General features: G+C 33.7%; 8 non-coding genes across 8 annotated transcripts; 3 read left to right on the top strand and 5 right to left on the bottom strand.

Annotated features, from left to right (window-relative positions):
- The first annotated feature begins 828 nt into the window (after positions 1-828).
- Trnal-caa (transfer RNA leucine (anticodon CAA)) lies at positions 829-944 on the top strand. The gene is made up of 2 exons: positions 829-866; positions 900-944. It is a non-coding gene; the product is annotated as a tRNA-Leu (tRNA).
- Positions 945-1,561: 617 nt separating this feature from the next.
- Trnae-uuc (transfer RNA glutamic acid (anticodon UUC)) lies at positions 1,562-1,633 on the bottom strand. Its single transcript has one exon. It is a non-coding gene; the product is annotated as a tRNA-Glu (tRNA).
- A 2,664-nt stretch (positions 1,634-4,297) lies between these two features.
- On the top strand, positions 4,298-4,371 carry Trnan-guu (transfer RNA asparagine (anticodon GUU)). The gene has a single exon. It is a non-coding gene; the product is annotated as a tRNA-Asn (tRNA).
- A 440-nt stretch (positions 4,372-4,811) lies between these two features.
- Positions 4,812-4,883, top strand: Trnac-gca (transfer RNA cysteine (anticodon GCA)). Its single transcript has one exon. It is a non-coding gene; the product is annotated as a tRNA-Cys (tRNA).
- A 3,004-nt stretch (positions 4,884-7,887) lies between these two features.
- LOC126968553 (5S ribosomal RNA) lies at positions 7,888-8,006 on the bottom strand. The gene has a single exon (XR_007730252.1). It is a non-coding gene; the product is annotated as a 5S ribosomal RNA (ribosomal RNA).
- A 2,781-nt stretch (positions 8,007-10,787) lies between these two features.
- LOC126968541 (5S ribosomal RNA) lies at positions 10,788-10,906 on the bottom strand. The gene has a single exon (XR_007730246.1). It is a non-coding gene; the product is annotated as a 5S ribosomal RNA (ribosomal RNA).
- Positions 10,907-16,719: 5,813 nt separating this feature from the next.
- Positions 16,720-16,881, bottom strand: LOC126968560 (U1 spliceosomal RNA). Its single transcript, XR_007730255.1, has one exon. It is a non-coding gene; the product is annotated as a U1 spliceosomal RNA (small nuclear RNA).
- A 1,207-nt stretch (positions 16,882-18,088) lies between these two features.
- Trnas-cga (transfer RNA serine (anticodon CGA)) lies at positions 18,089-18,170 on the bottom strand. Its single transcript has one exon. It is a non-coding gene; the product is annotated as a tRNA-Ser (tRNA).
- Between the last annotated feature and the right edge of the window lie 2,788 nt (positions 18,171-20,958).

The raw sequence follows: 20,958 nt of genomic DNA, 5'->3' as shown, positions 1-20,958 counted from the left end.
AAAAATATACAATATTGTATAGTCATTTCTATCGCTATAAAATAATCACAATCTAGTCCAAGGCTGTCCGATCATTTAGATATTCAGCAGTGGAGTAATAGGATTTACGACAGAGCCATTTTTTTATAAAACATTTAAATTTATTAATAGATAATGCCTGAACAGTGGCTGGGACTTTATAGAAGTGTATACATTTACCCTTAAAGCTATTATGTATCTTATGAAGCCTACTAGAATTAGTTACAAGCAATCCCTTATTTCTAGTGTTATAATAATGAAAATCACTATTAAGAGCAAAAAGGTGACGATTTTTGTGAACGTATATTAAATTTTCATAAAAATGTACTGACAATGGACAGTCATAATATTTTCCTGTACTCTCACTAGATGGCGTTCTTACGACAATATACAAATCGTAATTCTTTAACTTGAACGCTATCGAATAGGTAAAAAATCTCACACTTGGTACTCTGTATTCTGACTTCTGATACTGTACTATTATAAATTCTTTTCTTCTGAGCACTTTAATCCATAATATTATATTAATGCTAAACCGCCATCTGTTATCGTTTCGATTAAGTTCAAACTATTAGTTGCGTTTGTTCTATGACACATAACAGATGGTGCTTCATACGCCTTCTACAATTTTAATAATTTCGTTGATAATATATCCACACAGCGCGATGCTAAAATTTAGAAGAAATGTTTTTATTGCTATTACAACTGTAATCTGTAACGTATCTATTATCTGTAACGAATATAAATTTTAATTAAACAATTAAATTTTATAACAGAGATACTACGACAATTTTAGAATCATCTTCACAAGTCAGGATGGCCGAGCGGTCTAAGGCGCCAGACTCAAGGGAAACCTTGCCTACATTGTAGGTACTGAGCTGTTCTGGTCCTCTCTGAGGGCGTGGGTTCGAATCCCACTTCTGACATAATTTTTTTAATTATTTTATGTGAAACAAATTTAATTATATCTCTTTTCATTCTTCTTAACAATTAGTATCATTATTATTATTTCATGATTAATGATATATACAAAATGACAAGTATAATATTTTATTTATTTCAGTGTTTATTTAATAATCATATTAATATTATTACGAGGTATTATAGCCGAGTTATAGCTGCCATCGGGTTTCTAATAGCCCTATTTAGGCGCTTTGACAGTGCTTAGTACATTCCCCGCGCCTCTAGGCCCCACGGGCGAAATGTCTTGATAGTAAACGGCACAACGACTTTTACTTTTTAAAGTGCCATCCCCAATCTGGGAATATATCAAATTATTATCAGATAGCCAAATACTTTTAAATTTTATCATATTATTATTTATTCAGTCTAATTCAACTGGAGCCGTATTCTCCAAAGCGCCTCTTTGAATCCGGCATTACCTGTAAGTTTTGGAACAAATATAAATATGATAATGTACCTTAGTATTTAAATTTAATTTCAAATTCATAATTGGTAATATGAAATCTTAATGATAAAGAATCAATTATTATTGGTGAAACAGATTTATTAAATTATTTGAATAAAAAATGCAAAAATATATTTCCCGTACCGGGAATCGAACCCGAGCCTCCTGGGTGAAAGCCAGGTATCCTAGCCACTAGACCATACGGGATACATTTGCTGTATGAAAATTACTCATCAGATCATGCAAATATATCAAAGACGATAGCCAGTTTTAAATTTGTGATTAGAGCCGGACCGCATTACCACAGCGCCTATTCGTGAGTATAATTTTATTAATATTCTTTGGCAGCGCTGCACTGAGCGGCACAAAGGATGTAACTATTATTTCAATAATTTTTATGGTGCATGTCGCACTATTAGTGCTTATTATGCCAGTACCTAAATAAAAATCAGATTTTTTGTTGAAACTATACTGTAGGTTTATTCTCTATATATTCTATTTAACACAATCATATTAATTTAACAGTAACACAAACATTTCATTATAGACATACTTATACAAGATTCATTCATTTGATCACAATTACACATTGACTCACACACACTTCATAATAACTCTCACACCTTAACACTCACAACACACCCATTGCACACACCTTACACACCTTATTTCTTACTATACATACTTTTTAGATATACTTCTTAGTAATTACAGTTTGATTGTTTGTAAATAATGTAATAAATATTAATAAGCTATGGAAGAGCGGAGTCTTCTAACACAGGCGCTATTGTGCTTAAAAGAAGGCTCCAATCATGAATATTGATTTATGTACATACTTGATAAAGAAAATAAACATTTTGTATTTTTTTGTATTTGTATTTGTATTCTATAGCCGTTCACTACATACATCCGCTTCGACCAATCATAAGTCCAGGCAAAAGAAAATTAAATATCTTTAAGAAATTTTACGTGAAACTAAAACCATTGAAATCAAAATACTAATCTAATATTGCCCACACCAAAGAGCTCTTATATGACACTAAGGACGCCTTCCCTATAGGTTTGACAATTAACATTTCAATTCAGAAATTACCACATCAGAGAAGTTAATCAAGGTTTATTACCTTGATTAACTATCCTACTAGTCCTATTAATTCCTACTAGTCCTACTAATATAAATGTGAAAGTTTGTATGTCTGGATGTATGTTTGAACTTTAACGCAAAATCTACTGAATAGATTTTGATGAAACTTTACAATAATATAGCTTACACACCAGAATAACAAATAGGCTATAATTTATAAAACTATAGTGTGAATTATACAAAATTTAAAAGAAGTGTGATTGTTACTAATGAATACAACTAGCGCCATCTCTTATCAACTAGCAAGGAAAAGATCACTACAATTTCTATGGCATGACGTTTGCTGGGTCAGCTAGTCATTCATAAATTAATAATAACCATAGTAGTTAATGTATAAAAAACTTGACATTCATAATTGTCATTTACATAGAATTTTTGTACAAAGTGCTTTTTGATTTGATCACATGTATGCTAATGAAAATAACTTTGTCTTCTCGTGCGTGTCAACTGTCAAGTCACTCATGTGTCAAATTTGGTCTCTCCAAGACATTCTTAGATGTGATAAACTGAAGTCTCGGAATAATAATCTTATTAATTATATATGTATATAGAAACGTCATGACAATATTTGTGTTTTCGTATGTATGCTTGTAATGTTATAACACAAAAACTACTGGACCAATTTCAAAAAATCTTTCACCATTAGAAAGTTGCGTCTTCACTGAGTGACATAGACTATATAACATTATCAAAAAAAAAATAGAGATCCATTATAAAAATTCCATAATATAACCCAAGGTGTAAAAAAATTGTCATAAAAAATTGTCAACGCGTGCGCTGCAGAAACTATTCAAAAAATGAGAGTGTGTTCTTATTATGTACACGCGTTAGAAGTTATTCCTTACTTCTTTGGCGTATGGAAAAATAAATAAAATTTCAACAAATAGTTAAGATAAAAGATAGTATTTTAAACACTCAGCATTTAAGGTTAATATAAAGAAGTATGGAAAATATTTTTTTTATTTATACATAAAATTTGTTAATATACCAGAAATAAAACAAAACAAAAAAAAATACTTTTTAAATAATAATGTAATAGTTTTTAATTAACGATGTAAATAAATTATATGTATACCGACAATTAATCTCAAATCTATAAATGCACTCAAAACAGTTTATTCAAATCAGTGTTATCACTTATATTCAATATATATAGATATATTAGTAAATTATTAGTAAATACTATCACCCTCGTATATGAAAATGATTTAATAAAAACACCAAAATAATATTTATTTATTCACACTGTTTAATTGTACTGTTACGAAACACGTGTTCTAAATATAAAAATACTAGAATATACAACTTGAACATAGTTATCGATCTTCATGCCACCTAGAACTAACTTCACGATGTAGAATTCAGGTGTCAGTGTGCGCGCGCATCGTAAAAATTCACTCTCATCATTTTTCTCCATCGCACCAAAAGAAGTATAACTTCAAAAACGTCCTACAGTGTTAAAGAATGTATCAATATCTACAAAAAAAATCCGCGATACCATATTATGTCCAACTACTGTAGTTACCTATGCCACCGTAACTACTTTTTTACATCTTAAAAGTTCATAGAAGAAAATTACATACTATCTAAATATCTACCATACCCTACCCATTTTGTAGTACTTTGACAAAGTTGATTGAACTACACTACAGCTTTACTTACCAAAGCAAATTACAATAATTTGTGAAGAAGACAATATGATACTAAATTAAGAACGTGTCATCACAGCCTCCGTGGCGCAATTGGCTAGCGCGTTCGGCTGTTAACCGAAAGGTTGGTGGTTCGAGCCCACCCGGGGGCGACAAATCTTTTGTTTTTTTATTTCTATATTAGATTAAACTATTTTATGTTTACTTTTTCTATATACATTATTAATTATTTATCTGTGAATACTTTCAATCTGTATTATTATTTATTAGTTTTATTTAGTATTCGATTTGTATTATTACTTCTCTATCAATGAAAAAATTATGCATATTGTGCTCGTGTAAGTGATTAAATAATTGTTATTATAAGTTTTGTTGATTTGTCGGTCTGTAATTGTTAGTGTTAAAGTTAAAAGTGTACGCTAATCGTAAAACGGCTTAACTGTTCATAAATCTATGCGGGCAAAGTCGCAGGCGCGTATTTGTGTTATTAATGAAATGCCAAAGAGTGGTTGTCAAAAATATTAAAAAAATATTTTATTAAGTCCTTTAGAAGTAACTGCTTTTGATGAAATTTTTCAACAATATCATCACAGGGGATATAGCTCAGTGGTAGAGCATTCGACTGCAGATCGAGAGGTCCCCGGTTCAAACCCGGGTGTCCCCTGAAAATATTTTTATTCCTACGAAGCTAGTACACATTTTTTTTAATGCTGTGAGATTACATTTTGTAAGTAATTTCAGCAGTCCCAAAAGTGTCATATTTTTAATATCGCTTACATGTGAGGCATATTCAGTTACAGTTAGAGCAAAACCGAATAAAATTTTTATTTTTATTAATCGGTTCGAATCTTCTTCGGCTTACAAGTCGGTTAGAACAGGTTTCGCTATAGATAGTACGGAATGTTTCCCTTCATACCTACTGTTAAAGTTTCTTTCTTCTCCGTGTTTTATAACAGTGGAAAGAGATCATCGCGGGAGACAAAACTTATTTAGGTAGGCTAGTTTCCTCATATTTTGTTTTCTTTCATATTTCTTAACATTACAATATTCTACATCTAAAATAGCAAATCTTATTTTAGAGTGCATCGACAAGCTGGTATAAGTATTTTCAACGGAATCCTCACAAAATATGCCCTAGCGTTTCTGCATGTTTCCGTATCTTCTAAAGACAAGAGGAATCTGACCCTCCGGAGTAAAGACCAGAAATGTTCACTGTCACCGAAATAAATAGGTTTTAGCAATAATGACGAGCAAGGATGAGGCGAGTGCAGTTAAATCTTTCCTTATCTTTTTGTCTTGGAACGATTCCCCTAAAGTAATGGCTCGTCAGAACTTTTTCATAAATTGAGAAAAATAACATATAAAAAGTTGAAGTAGTAGGAACTCTATAACCATAGATTTGACTTCTGTCAAAATACCTAGTGTTGTACAAAAATGAATAAACATATCGATAGGTGAGTGAAAACTAGAATTGATCTAATCAGGGTGAAGTAATAAGTTACCGATAAATTATATACCTAAATATAATATTTTTTTATTTACGTATATAATATAATAAATTATATACGTAAGCTAAAATAATAATACGCCAATATTTTTTCATAGGTATAGTTTTATTTAAAAGGATGGACAATATTTAGCTCAATTCAAATAACATCAGGACAGCATACCCGAAAAGTCTTGGAAAGTTACATAATCAATATTATATTTACCTGGGAAGTAATGCACGCAAAAAAACATTCTTTTTTTTATAAGTATTCATCGTTATTTTATAATATAAACCCAAGGGGCCAGTAAGACATGAGATTTTATAAGCCACACTGCTTCCATACGTAATGCGCGTGCGGAAAGATAATTTCAAAAACAAGCGGTAACGAATGATTAATAAAAAGAGGATCTATAAGTACTGGTGGAGTATTAATAGTCTTGTTAGTCTTATGATATAATATGATATGTTATAATATGATGTACATAATTATGCTACCATGATGGCAAACATTCCCAGAATTCATGGTTTTCGATCTATGGTTTACAATTCTATGACGTATTTCCTCTATCCTCCATTATGTGACGTATTTACTAGTGGGAGGCTCCTTTGCACTGGATTATGGATACCACAACGGCGCCTAATTCTGCCGTGAAGCAGTAATGTGTCAACATTACTGTGTTTCGTTCTGAAGGGTGCCGAAGCTAGTTTTTAGCCTTTAAATTACTGGGCAAATGAGACATGACACCTTATGTCACAAGGTGACGAGCGCAGGTGTAGTGCCGCTTAGAATTTTTGGGTTTTTCAACAATCCTAAGAGGCACTGCATTGTAATGGGCAGGGCATATCAATTACCATCAACTGAACGTTCTGCTCGTCTCGTCCCTTATTTTAATTTAAAAACTCCACCTTCGCACGACACGCCACAAATTCGGATATCATTCCCACCATCTGGATGTGTGGCGGTCCTCCACAGTGCGGTTTTCAAGGAGGTTTCTTCCTCGTACTACTAAGCTGTGGAATGAGCTTCCTTGTGCGGTGTTTCCGGGACGATACGACATGGGTACCTTCAAAAAAAGCGCGTACACCTTCCTTAAAGGCCGGAAACGCTCTTGTAATTCCTCTGGTGTTGCAAGAGAATGTGGGCGGCGGTGATCACTTAACACCAGGTGACCCGTACGCTCGTTTGTCCTCCTATTCCATAAAAAAAACAATGTGATGAGGTTTTTCTTCTACTCCACCTCGACTCAACCTTATCGTTGGAACATTAATATATAACAAATATTAAATATTAATAAAAAAAAATGTTTGTCTGTATTTAAAAATTAACGCTTATTTAGGTTTAACTGGAATCTTACACATATTTGTTGAATAATTATATGCTGTACCTAAGAGACAATTAAAACTATTAAAATTCCTCGTAGTCTGTCTTGTACACAATTACCACAACCATTATGCTTACTTACACCCTTATCGCATGATGCATGGAAAAGAGCAAATCTCTAAATCAAATCTTTAAAAATACAATTTATAAAGATAAAATTGATTTCGATAAAATTATATCGATATGTACATGCATGCACTTGTTGTTACATCGATTAAACGTAAAGGTGAATGAACCATACGTCGTGATGTTTTAGTTCATTTTCAATTGTATATTTTTCACAACTCCAAAAATATTAATTGAAAGTAAATCGGAAAATTATGATTACCGGTGATAGGAAATCCCTTTGACCGATTTTCATATGCTGCAGAACTTAGCCTATTCGCCAATCCTTCAATATGGGGGCCCCATTGCAATTTGGAATCAAGAGTAATGCCAAGAAATAAAGCAGATTCCATCGGTTTTACTGCCACTCCGTTTAATAATATATTCGCATGTACATTTTTGACATTAGGTGCGGTAAATTAAATATTTATTATTTATTTATTTAGTTTTTTGAGTATTTAACAATAAGTTATTGGCGCTAAATAAGTACACGATGTCGGTATATCAATATGTATATCTACAATACAATTAGCAACAAATTATATAGTACAATACATAATATTATTTAATGCATAAAATAATTTTATCTCACTAGAACTACTGATTTTATTAAGTTTATCTAAATCTACATACTAATATAAAACTATACATACATACATACATATTATATCAGCAAAAAAATGTCTAACAAAAAGCCAACATCACGCGGTGTTCCCAAGCGGTCACCCATCTAAGTACTGACCGCGCCCGACGTTGCTTAACTTCGGTGATCGGACGAGAACCGGTGTATTCAACGTGGTATGGACGTTGGCATGAGAGTGTGTAAAATAGTAGTAATGAATGAAACAAACCTATTGGAAGATGAAACCTGTTTTTCTTCTATTATCACAATATATAGAGTATACTAGCTGCCCGAACAGTCGTTGTTCTGTAGATAATAAAAAAAATAAAGTTTTATAGCAAATTGCCAATAATATTTCAAAACATCAAGAATTATTTCGTAAATGCTCCCTGTTGTTATAATGAAATTCCTCACAGAGGAACTGTCAAACCGTGCGTCACTAAATTCTCTCATAGAAAATATGTCCATACAAACAAATATTGAAAATTAAAATAATTATGGATCCCAAATCGAAATAAAAACTATCCTATCTCTCAAGTTGGACCACACTGCACTCCATTAAGTAATCCCCATTAAAATCCGTTCATTATTTTAAGAGTCCATCGCGGACAAACAATGTGTCACATAATTTATATAAATTAAAGATATATTGTAGATAATATGTTAAACGGCGCCGCAAGCGGCCTGAACCAGCTGTTAATTTATATAATTTCAAAATTGACAATTTACACGAACTCTGATCATATTATTAATAATATTCCTTATACGGGCTTCGTGCAGGTACAGTTCGGTTAGGTTGTCTTTTCCCAACACTCCTATCCACATACAAACATAGTTAAACCCAAAAAAAGTTTCTAGTGGTATATAAAATTAAATAGTTAATGTTTGTACCTTCATTAGTTTTAGTTTTATTTATTTAGAACATTGGTAACAAGAAGTGGCAGCCTTAGGGGGTGGCGAACGCGGGGTCTCGCTCTTGCCCCCTGCAAGCAAATTAAAAAATATATAAATTATCTAACAATTTTTTTTTATTTAAAACTTAAAAAACTGGTGATTTTTGATCCTTAATTACTTATAAAGGTTATTATTACTAAATAACATATTAATGTTACATAACGGTCAATTAAAATAAAGTTAGTTCAACTAATAATTCAGAGAGAGCTTTCCGTAACTTTAACCGTTTTATAAATAGAATCTGTAAGCCATTTAAAAAACCTCGAACACTATAAATACTGTATTTTTCGTTTGTAAGATCACTTCTGGAGTTTGGTTGTAGTGTATAGAATGCTAACTTTAAGTTCCATGAAAATAGAATAGAAAAAGTGCAAAAGAAAATTATAAACACTTTGGAGTGATAGACTCCAATAATACGACTCCTTCTTATGCAGACTTATCACTTGAAAAATACATTATTCTTAGCTTAGTTAATCGTCGTAAATTCATCGATATTATATTTATCTATAAAGTTCTAAATAATAAGATTGGCTGTCCTTATCTACTTTCAAAAATATCATTTAAATCACACGCCAAACTTCCCATCCGCTCATGTCGTAAATTAAATATCTTTGTTCCACCACGCTACACAAAAAAATATACTTTGAATAGCTTTATACCACGAGCACTTAACTCCTAAAAAATAAAGATTTTTCTGATATGGATGTTTTTGGGTTACCTTATAAATAATTTAGAAAGAAATTAATTCTCAAGCTTATGTAATCTTGTTAGAAAATAAAATATAGTTATTGTTAGTTAATTAGAAAAATATTGTACACGTTTTTTGTAATTGTTAACTCTTTATGTTTATGTTTAGCACTGAATTAGTTATTATTAGTAGTATATAATTAGTAGTATTTAATTTAAAATTGAATTTTCGGTACTATAAGTCTTGTCTTCAGTAATTATATAAGATTAAATTTGTAATTTTGTGACTGTTTGATGCCAAAATAAAATAAAATAAATAATTGATTCAAAACATAATTATAAAATTCATTATGTAGTTGAATATCGCACCTCGAAATACTTGACAATCGGTTTTTTAATCGCATACGACACGGGTCAGCTCGGGAGTCGGGACATAATGTGATCTGATCTGATCCTGTATCGCTCGAGGAGTCTCTCGTGTTTCATTTCGTCCCTCAACTCTTGTCAACCGAATTATTTGTCACGTCTGCTTCATTCCCAGTCTGTGGTATTATGAAAATTGTTTATGCTACAGAAACCTTTCCCACACAAACGTTTTTTAATAATTCTTTTAAAATTCGTGACACATTTGTTTTATACATTTTCCGGGATTATATTGTAGAATCATATACATCGCCGAGTAGTACGCATTACAAGTTTATGTTTGTTCGTCGTATTTACATTTTGATTGTCACAGTTTCTAGCAAAACAAAAGAACATAATATAGAACATTATCAAGAATATATTGAGATGCAACAGTCAAAATGGTTATATCTTTAAATTTTTATATAATAAATAATAGCCCTCTTCTGCAGCACAAAGATGGTATTAATATCGTCTGCACTGCCCCATAGCAATATGCCATAGGAATGACGTTTCTATGTCAGTTAACTGTCTAATTTTTTTAACCGCATATGCTGCAGAACTAAGCCTATTCGCCATCCTTCAATATAGGGGCCCCATGGGTAATGCCAAGAAATGAAGCATATTCCACTCGTTTTACCACCTCTCTGTTTAATAAAATATTCGCATGTACGTTATTGACATTCGGCGCGGTAAATTTAAAATATTTTTTTTATTACTATTTAAGAATAAGTTATTGGCGCTAAACCAGTGCACGATGTCAGTATATCACAATATAATTAGCAACAGATTATTTTGTACAATACATTATATTTAATGCATGAAATAATATTTTTATCTTAGTCGAACTGCTGATTTTATTTAGTTTATTTAAATCTATAGATATACATGCATACATATTAAAACAGCAAAGAAAAGTCCAACAAAAAGCCAACATCACGCGGTGTTCCCAAGCGGTCACCCATCTAAGTACTGACCGCGCCCGACGTTGCTTAACTTCGGTGATCGGACGAGAACCGGTGTATTCAACGTGGTATGGACGTTGGCATGAGAGCTTGTAAAATAGTAGTAAACAATGAAGTAACCTACTCAAAGATGACGTAGTATGACGGCCAGAACCGGCTATTAATTCTTAACATTTCAAAATGAATTATGAACTCATATTCTGTAGATACATAATTATTTTTTGTTAAAATATAAGCTTCATATAAAATATGAATCATCGAGAAATGATTTCAACTATGCGCTCTTTTGGCGAATTCTTGGGATAGCAGCCTTAATAATATTCCTTATGTAGGTTTTGTGCACGTACTCTTCGCCTAGATTGACTTTTCCAAATGCTCCTATCCACATACAACATAGTTACTTACATGACAAATGAAATCCAAAAACAAGTTTCTAGTAGGTAGCAATGATCCTCCTCCTCGCGTCGGTTTCCTCAGTGCTGAGGGTCGTGATCATCTCGACAGAGTACTTAGTTGTGTATTATTTGCCGCCATTTGCCCCTATCGGAAGCAGAGTGTAAAGCGTCGTGGACAGTGGTTTCAAGGGCAGTGCGAATCTGATCGGTCCATCGCATGGGGCTCCTTCCTCTTGGTCTTCTTCCCTCCACCTTCCCTGTTACCATCAGTCTCTCCAGGTTGTCTTCATCCCTTCTGGCGATGTGACCGAAGTATTCTAGGACCCTACGCAAGCAGATGGTAGAGAGGTTTGTCACAGTGCCCAGCCGTTTCAGGATCGACACATTAGTTCGGTGTGCTGTCCAAGGTATGCCCAACATCCTTCTCCAGCACCACGTTTCGAAGGCATCGATTCTTTTTCGGTCGGCTTTCTCTAAAGTCCATGTTTCAGCGCCATATATGAAAATGGAAAGCACCAGTGATCGCACAAGATTGGTCTTGGTTTTTATGCTGATGGTTCTACTCTTCCATATCTTCTCTAATTGTGACATGGCGACTTTTGCCATGCCGATCCTTCGACGAATCTCTCCCTCGCAAGAACCATCGTTGCAGATTTCAGAGCCACGGTATTCGAATTTGTTGACCATTTCTACTTATAGTGTTCGAGTAAGCTGCAACCTGCCAGACCGATCCACAACCATAACCTTAGTTTTAGACCTGTTTATAGCGAGACCCAGCTCAACGCTGACGAAATGGTAGGTACTTAACTCACACAAAATGCTGAAACTCTCAAATCGAAATTAAAATTAGTACTTACAAGAAAAATGTATCACTTCCTTCTTCTTCTTCATTCTCTGCCTACTTGCCTTACAAAATTCACATTTTACATATAAAAGCATAACTGTAAACAAAAGAGTTGTTATGTAGTACCTACTTACCGTACCTACATGAAATTGTAAGTAATAGTGTTTTGTGCACACAACCGTTATGAATGTACATTGTACCAACAAGATTTATATTCTATTGTCAATAATTAGTCCGGTCAATTTAGACCAAAAAATGAGAGTGAAGTTACATAAAATCCCAACAAGCTGAAATCAGTGAAATTGTTCAAAACATAATTATAAACAATGTTTAAAAGTTCCCCATCATTCCCGTGTATGGATTTTTTGTAAAAGTTGTTATCGTCATAATATGCACACGTTTCCATGCCACCTATGAGGTAGTGTACTTAGCGCGTTTTTATAACTTTTTGAATCGTTATATCTCAGAAACGGTGGCTCGTAAGAAAAAAAGTATCGGTACATTTTTATAGATAATTTTATGATCTACAATTTTTGTCTGAGGTACTTTTATGATAAAACTTACCGTTTTGCTGAAAATCGCGAAAAACTCATTTTTTTGACCTTTGACCTAGAATAAAAAAAAATCCATACACGGGAATGATGGGGAACTTTTAAACATTGTTTATAATTATGTTTTGAACAATTTCACTGATTATCAGCTTGTTGGGACTTTATGTAACTTCCAATGTCTAAATTGACCGGACTAAATTGTCAATTGTCATGTTAATACCTCTCGCACGCACATATAGAAAGTTGACACACACATACATATCACAAGTGATAAAACTCACAAGCGAATAATGATACGTACCTTATAACTAGTAATCCCTACCCTGTGTAAGTATATTATAATATTGCTTTTTATACTTTTTTTATATATTTTTAATTGTACTATTAATGTAATCTGTACATAAGCAAGGGCGTAGCGAGGTACGGGCAGCGGGAGCCGTCACAAAGTTAAAACTGTCCATTGAATATACATTGTTGACAGTGACAACTGACAGGTGGACAGGGTGAAGTTTGAAGATGTCTTTAGAAGGCGATGTTTCCCATAACTCCGCTGCAACTTGGTTGTAACCACAGATTAATATGATGCTTACGCATGTTGCAACCGTTGACGAGTTAGGTTAGTTAATTATAGGTAAGTATATAATTATTACGAATAATGACACAATCATTATTCTTAGAAGCTTAGAGTTTTTTTTTTTAAGTTTCATAATGTCATTCATTATCTATTTAATTTTACAGTAATTATTATGATGTAAGCTTGTTTGTGATTTTTGTAGGTGGTATAAAAAATATATAAAAAACCACACTTGATCTCAGTGGCGGATTTACCAGCAGGCTGAGTAAGCTGGAGCCTAGGGCGGCAAATTTTGTTCATAATTTTTTTATTTCGGTTTACAAATTTAAAAAAAAAATATTATACACATATGTGTTTATAATATTTTTAATTTCAAAAATTGTAGAGAAATTAAAATATTTAACAAAAATCGAAATATTCTCATATACAGTGCTAATTAATAAATATTTCAACATCTCTGCATGAACAATTCCTAAACGCTTTACTAATTATACATTAATGATTATGAACTTTTATAATATCGCAATAGCGATTCGATATTATAATCGAAATTTAGTAATTTTTACATATATATTTTTTTTTATGGAATAGGAGGACAAACGAGCTTACGGGTCACCTGGTGTTAAGTGATCACCGCCGCCCACACTCTCCTGCAACACCAGAGGAATCACAAAAGAGTTGCCGGCCTTTAAGGAAGTTGGACGCGCTTTTCTTGAAGGTACCCATGTCGTATCGTCCCGGAAACACCGCACAAGGAAGCTCATTCCATATATTCTTCACTGATAACTGCTATATTTTTTCTCCGTGTACCTAATAATTATGAGATCTGCTTACCCAATTCAATCTTGATATAATATCGATGATCTAATCATGATTGCTGCAGCAAGTTTGCAACTTGTCAAATTCAATTTCAGAAAGTAATTTTTTTATTCGTAAAAAATACTGACTAAAATTGACAAATTTTTAGTAAATAAAAAACTAGCTCAATATCTTATAGAGATCATATTAATCGAATAACTGATAGTTGAACGACTGTGACTTGACATTAAAAAAAATTCCCTCCACAAAATATGAAGTGAGACAATTTGCTCATTAGAAAATAGATACATTTTATCAGCTAATTATTTTATTTGTAGTAAGAAAGTTTGGAAAATCCAAATGAGGCAGGCCTTAAGCGCTCATGTCTTACACGAATTACCTATTTAAATTAAATGTGTACATCAGTAGATTTGATAACTTTTTCGCAAAGCCAACTTTGTCAGAAAATGCCAATCGGAATGAATTAATTATAATAAGATAAAACAAACTCAGCTGCAATTTTTTATTCAACGGCTTCTCTATAGTTAAATAAGTATATTAAAAAAAATTGAAGTGAAAAAATGATTTTTTCGAAAGTTATCGTGTTTACTGTGAACACGATCATCCAAAATCCATACGATATGGCATTAAAATTACTTCTTTTTAAATAAAAAATAATTAATCATAACCGAAAAAATATTTTTTATAAGCTCAGCGATCATTTTTCTTTCTGATAAGTTGCTTTTTAAATAATATTCATGTACAACATATTTGTTAGGTACGGTTTAATGTGAGAAAACATCGGACTTAGATTTTTAGGCGAGAGTAGAGCGTACCTACTACGCGCTTCGCACTTAAGGCATGCAATTGCGTAGTCGTATTTGTATGAACAAACGACATGACGAAGTGGTATATGATTGAGATATTTTATCCTTAAAATAATGTTTTTTGATAATTCTTTGCTGTAAAAATAATCAAGGATCTAACACGGTACCATAGTTCTCAATAATAATAACTATATGGGAAAAGTTGATGTAACGAGGATGATGGAGCACAAATCATAAAGTTGGAAATTTATTGATAGAAAATTGATATGATTGTGGACAAAGATATCAAAATTTAGAGGCAGCAAAAATTGAATAGCCTACGGACGGCAAATCTATAAATCCGCCACTGCTTGATGTTATTCCCTAAAACACCATACCGGATCCAAAAAAAGCATCTACAGAATGTTTGTCTGTATGTCGGCTTATTTAGTTTTTTTTTATTCGAGAGGAGGCTGATTTCATAACAACATCACTCGAGTGTTTTAATGCCTAATTATGAACAGTTACATACACTATTTTATCTACCTACATATTATCATGGTGAAACAATTTGAAGCGATTCAAAAGCGTTTGTAAAAATAGACTTGAATAGTAATATTTAACTTTGACTTGTGTTCCGATGAGCCGCCAGTCGCGACCTTCGCACATTGGTTTTCCATTGGTAACCGCACTTTCTTTCATTATGCTATAAAACTATGGAATTTATAAGCTTGTGACTTCTCAGATGTTTCCAGAACAACACGATATGGTTAATAACAAAGAGCGTACAACTATTTATAGGTGCAAAAACACAAAATAATAATACTCTGTACCAGAAGCCTGTGAAACCTCTGGTGTTGCAGAAGAATGTAGATGATGGTGATCACTTAACCTCAGGTGACCCGTAACCTCGCTTGTTCACTTAATACGCTAAACAGTAAACAATGCCTTTTTAAGGCCATTAGATTATAGACTTTTTCAAAGACTGAATAAAGTATGCACTGTTAGTGATCGTGGCTGTATAAATGACAGATAAAAGTAGAAGAGTTATAAAAATATTTATTTACTATAGTAAAAGTAATCTATATATATAAAAATGAATTCCTGTTCGTTAGTCTCGCTAAAACTCGGGAGCCCCTGGACCGATTTGGCTAATTTTGGTCTTAAATAATTTGTGGAAGTCCAGAGAAGGTTTAAAAGGTGAATAAATACGAAAATGCTCGGAATTTTATAAAAACAACAATTTTTGTTTTTCCTTTGATGTGTCCTCCCGTAGTTCAGAAATCAAACTAATTAGAATTACTTTATATCTTTCTAACTTTTTCAAGAGGTAAATAATAAACTTAATTTTGGCAAACTATAATTGGTAGATTAACTACAATTGTAAATTATCTATCAGATTATTAATGTAGATTGATAAATCTTAAGTTTATTGTTGTGCCGAAAGATCGATAACAATTGGAGAAAGATGATAGTTTATAAATAATGTAAGGTGTTAAAATACAGTGATGAATCTTCTGGATTATGTTGTGCTGGAGGCAAAGTAAAATTGCCACAATTGGTCTCAACAACAAGATCCTCTACGCTCTTTAGTTTTTGGGATTGGAAATGTTTCTAATTCTATTCTCGGTTTGACAGCAGAAACAATTTCATTATAACGACAGGGTGCCATATTTTACGAAAACATTCTTGATGCTATTATATATTATTGACAAATTCATTAGAAACATTATTTTATTTATTATATACAGAACAACGTCTGTCGGGTCAGCTAGTACACTATAATATAAATGAGTATACTGTACTACTCACATTTCACAAGATACTTTTGTTAAAACTAGCATACTATAACAATTATCAAGACCTCATCATAGATGGTAAGTAAAATATTGTCAAAACTAATTAACAGCAATTTTAATAATTATTGGGGGGACGGCGCGTACGCAGTCCCCACTACCAAAAATTACGCGTCCGAGTTATTCGCATTAGGAATAATCGCAGAGGTCAACCCAACCGCAGTGCAATGGAAGGGCCTCGCTCTGGGGGAACCGCCTTCATGATCACGGTGTCCCCTACGCCAGGTAAGTATGCTGTAACAAGCGTTCTTCAAGGACTACTTATTGCGGCAAGAAATTGTTATAGCGCGTGTCACTTTTAACGCACATCTGAACTGCGACAGCTGTTGGAAAGTTTTGTTACTACGAAAACCAGCAAAAATTTACAGTTTTAGACTTTTAAATCGTGTTGTCTGCACACACAAGATGGCGCTATATGCAAAACTATATACACACAAGATTATTATTTATTGTTTTAAATCTTGGATCAGACTTAGTACTAGTATTTAATTTAAACCGTTAAGTTTTTTTACAAGTTAGTTTAAACGAAATATTCGCCAACAATGAACAGCAAAATGATACTTCCTGGTGCTATGTGTATAATAGGAGTATTTGCTGCTATGTGTATTTACACGAGGCGGGAAGGGTCACCAAATAAAAGCGGCACAAGAGTTAGAACCGGGAAGAGTATAAAGTTGCATAGCGATTTATGAATAAAATTGTGAATCGTATGTTAGTGATTTGCTGATTTTGTTAGATATTTTTTGTTGTTTTTTCTCCTTTGTAACTGATACTGACAGGTAGCTTAGTACCACTTGATGTTTGTGAAACGCTTAGAAATTCTATACGACTAGATAGGTAGTCTCTTGTTGCTTGACAACCGATAAAAACAGGTCAGGCTTAATACTTTAGTATGCGTGACACAAAAATTTGTCCAGTTCTACGTCTTACACTCGCGATTTGTATGACACTTAGTATGTGTGAGTGCATTGCTCAAAACAGAGGTTCTAAAGTCTAAACCCAATTTTTTTTCGCACTTTCCCAGCTTTTCGTCTACCAAGACGTATAATTAATGATCTAAATCTAAGGCGATTCGCAATTTTATGGTCACGGAGTATCAGGTGGTTTTGCTTTATTGTTCTACAAATATAAATTATAATGTTGTATAAGCATTTTATAAATAATAAACAGAACTAACAGAGGGCTTGTCATATTATCAGCTAGCTTCAACAAACTACAAACTTCAACTAAACGATAGCTCCCAGAGGCATAATAAAAATTAAAAAGGCATAAGTTTAATAAAAATTAAATACAAAAATACACACTTTCGAGCAAAATTTCTTTCATGCAAAAATTTAAGTTTTCTTTCGGGTACATAGCAACATAGCTTTATATTGTAATAAAATAACGTCAATAAATAATATTATGCTTCCCAACAAATTAAAAATTTAAAAATAAATTCGCAGCCGGTAGGATTCGAACCTACGCTCCCAGAGGGAATCTGATTTCGAGTCAGACGCCTTAACCACTCGGCCACGACTGCTGCTGATCATGAATCGAATTAACCACTTTGGTTCTATAGACAGAATGAACTTTTGTAATGTCGTCCTGAAAGACAATATTTGTTGAACAATTTTACTATTTTTAAAGAACAACAAGAAAAAAACGCCTATCTTATGTTTATCTTTGCAACATAAGAAATAGTTATCACATATTCGTCTTCAAGTGAAGGCATTTCAGATTCTGTAATAAAAATACTATAATATCAGTGTAAAAAATTATGTAATTGTGGAGGAAATCGGAGATGATATAATTTACGAATGTAGGTTTTTTTTTTGTCGTGAGGAGTAAAATACATTCACGTATTGAAGAACCCGAAACGGGGCCTATATGTCGGGCTCGGGTGTAAACACCTCCTACCGACTAAAATCCTCCTCTGTGCATCAGCACACAGGGCTATCAAGCCCTGAAGGCTTTTACAGCGAAGCCGGGCGGGGGCCTTGGAGGCCGAAAATGTAGCTCACAGGCGCGGGGCGTCTTTGAAGGAGACTCGAACCTCGGACCGCCTGCTCACTAGGCTGGATGGAGAGATCACTAACGATCTAATATATCTGTTAGTCCAGTGGACTCTAGGTTTGAAGAGACTTCGCACTCGCTGGCGAGTGTGGTGATATATGTATGTAAGTATATGTGAGTGTATGTAAGTGTATGACTATTTGTGTGTAGTGTTATTGTAGGTGTGTGATTTGTGATGTGAGTGTGAGTAGTAGGTACTATGTAGGTAGTTACACAGTTATGTATAGGTATTAAACTTGTAATAAAATGTCTACTACTTGTGCCTGGCTGGTTTTGATGACATTAAGAAGGTTACATATCAAAAAAGAAACAGAATATTAAAATGTCGTTTCTAGCTATTTCCAAAGAGGATGTAAATACTACGTAATAAGAGGTGGGACTGCCTCACTAAAAATTGAAATATAGTTTAGTATGAAACGTGCAGTCATTTGGCATTAGTTTGAAATAGTAGTAATTACAATGGGGCGATTGGCCACAAAGTACCTATAATCCGACTAAGTTTGAAAGCGTACAGTTGCTTAAAACGTAGTGGATTTCGGCCGTCATCTGTTAAGGCGACACTAAATGCCAGCGACCTTGAGCGATATGAGTTAACGGCTGCCGGCTTGCCATCTATGTAACAAAGCCAATATTTTCAAAATTCTTGGGTGGAAAATAGTTTATATGCTTACAATCCTCGTTATTCACTACTAATCTGAATAAATGAACCTACACAAAAAAGTACAAGCTATAAGAATAACTTTTCTGCGACAAGTACCAAAAAACTGCGTCACGCCATGCCAAAAAACTTGTTTAACTTCAAAGAAAATTGGTAGTTCAAAAGGCTCGGCAGTGTTAACTATAACCAACAGCAAGCATTAGCAACCTACAAATAAGAATTAAGGATATTTTTAACAGGATTAAGTAGTGTTTATAGCTCCAAATGCTATACTTTCACCACAAAACTTGTATAAAAACACCATGTTTGCGTGTTTTCTGCTTACTCTTCGCCTTAATCTATCAATTACTGCACGTTTCATATTATCGAGTGAACCGCTTTTTCTTAGAGAGTTTCGCAAGGCTGGATATTTCGATACTTGATCGAGAAGTACCTGGTGAAACCAAACCGTTTTTAAAGAGATTTTTAACTGCTGTTAAAAATGATTGACGTACGACAAGGATGTCCGAAAAAGGTCGAGGTCCAAGGTCGGTCAGGCTTCTAGACACAGACAAAACAAACAAACCCGGGTTAGCTCGCTGATGCTCGCTGTATAGTGGGATTCGGGATTAGTAGGGCCTTAGATTAAGGATTGGTCTCCGCTGCGCTCCAACTAGATACCGCACTACCTAAGAACAACAGCTTTTTTATTACGGCAACTATTAGAAGCTTGTGTGCGTGGCATCATGACACTCAATGGCATCTTTCAAATTTTGTAACATTCGCTTCGTGTTATTTTATATTGAAATTAATAAAATACAAAATACTTACTGATGATATGATTGTGATACCTGTGTCTTTCTTATTTCTTCTAGAATTATTTTTACAAAGTTTGTGGCTCGTCAACGCCACACATTGATCAAGAATGGCTCGGGTAGTATTTGGGCGTAGTTTTTGTTGCCGCACATTGCGACTATCTCTTTACATATTATATTTTCACGTGGTCATATGGTTCGAGCTGATACCAGAGTGCGCCAGACCGTAGAGCGCTAGAATGTGGGCTTGAAGTATTCCCGTGCTCTATTTTTGACGCCCATCTTCTGTTAAGCCAATTTTTATCACGGAAAGTGTTCCAAGCGGCTGTTTGACCTAATTCCTGACGCTGAATTACACCATCGCACGACACGTCACAAACTTGGGTATCATCCTCACCATCTGGATGTGTGGCGTTCCTCAACACTTTCTGCAATTTTCAAGGAACTTTCTCCCACGTACAACCAAACTGTGGAATAAGTTTCCTTGCGGGTTGTTTTGCGGACGATAAGACATGGATTTCTTAAAAAAAGCGAATACACTTTTCTAAAAGGCCAGCAACATTCCTGTTATTTCTCTGTGTTGCAGGAGAATCATAACTTTAGGTAACCCGTACGTAATTCTCGATTGTCCTCCCCTTCCCTTACAAAATTAAGAGGTGGATAACACTGATTACATTAGTCTGCTACTCTGTAGATAAACATTATCTGACGACCTGTAACAACACTGCTAAAAGGCTAAGACCAAACAATTATTCCAACTTCCAAATTCGCGACAAGGGTTCCGCCTATGTTGTGTCGTAGAA

Source organism: Leptidea sinapis, chromosome 15 (genome assembly GCF_905404315.1).
Source record: "Leptidea sinapis chromosome 15, ilLepSina1.1, whole genome shotgun sequence".
Taxonomy (NCBI): domain Eukaryota; kingdom Metazoa; phylum Arthropoda; class Insecta; order Lepidoptera; family Pieridae; genus Leptidea; species Leptidea sinapis.
Note: the sequence above shows the minus strand (reverse complement) of the source record. Positions and strands in the feature narration are given on the sequence as shown.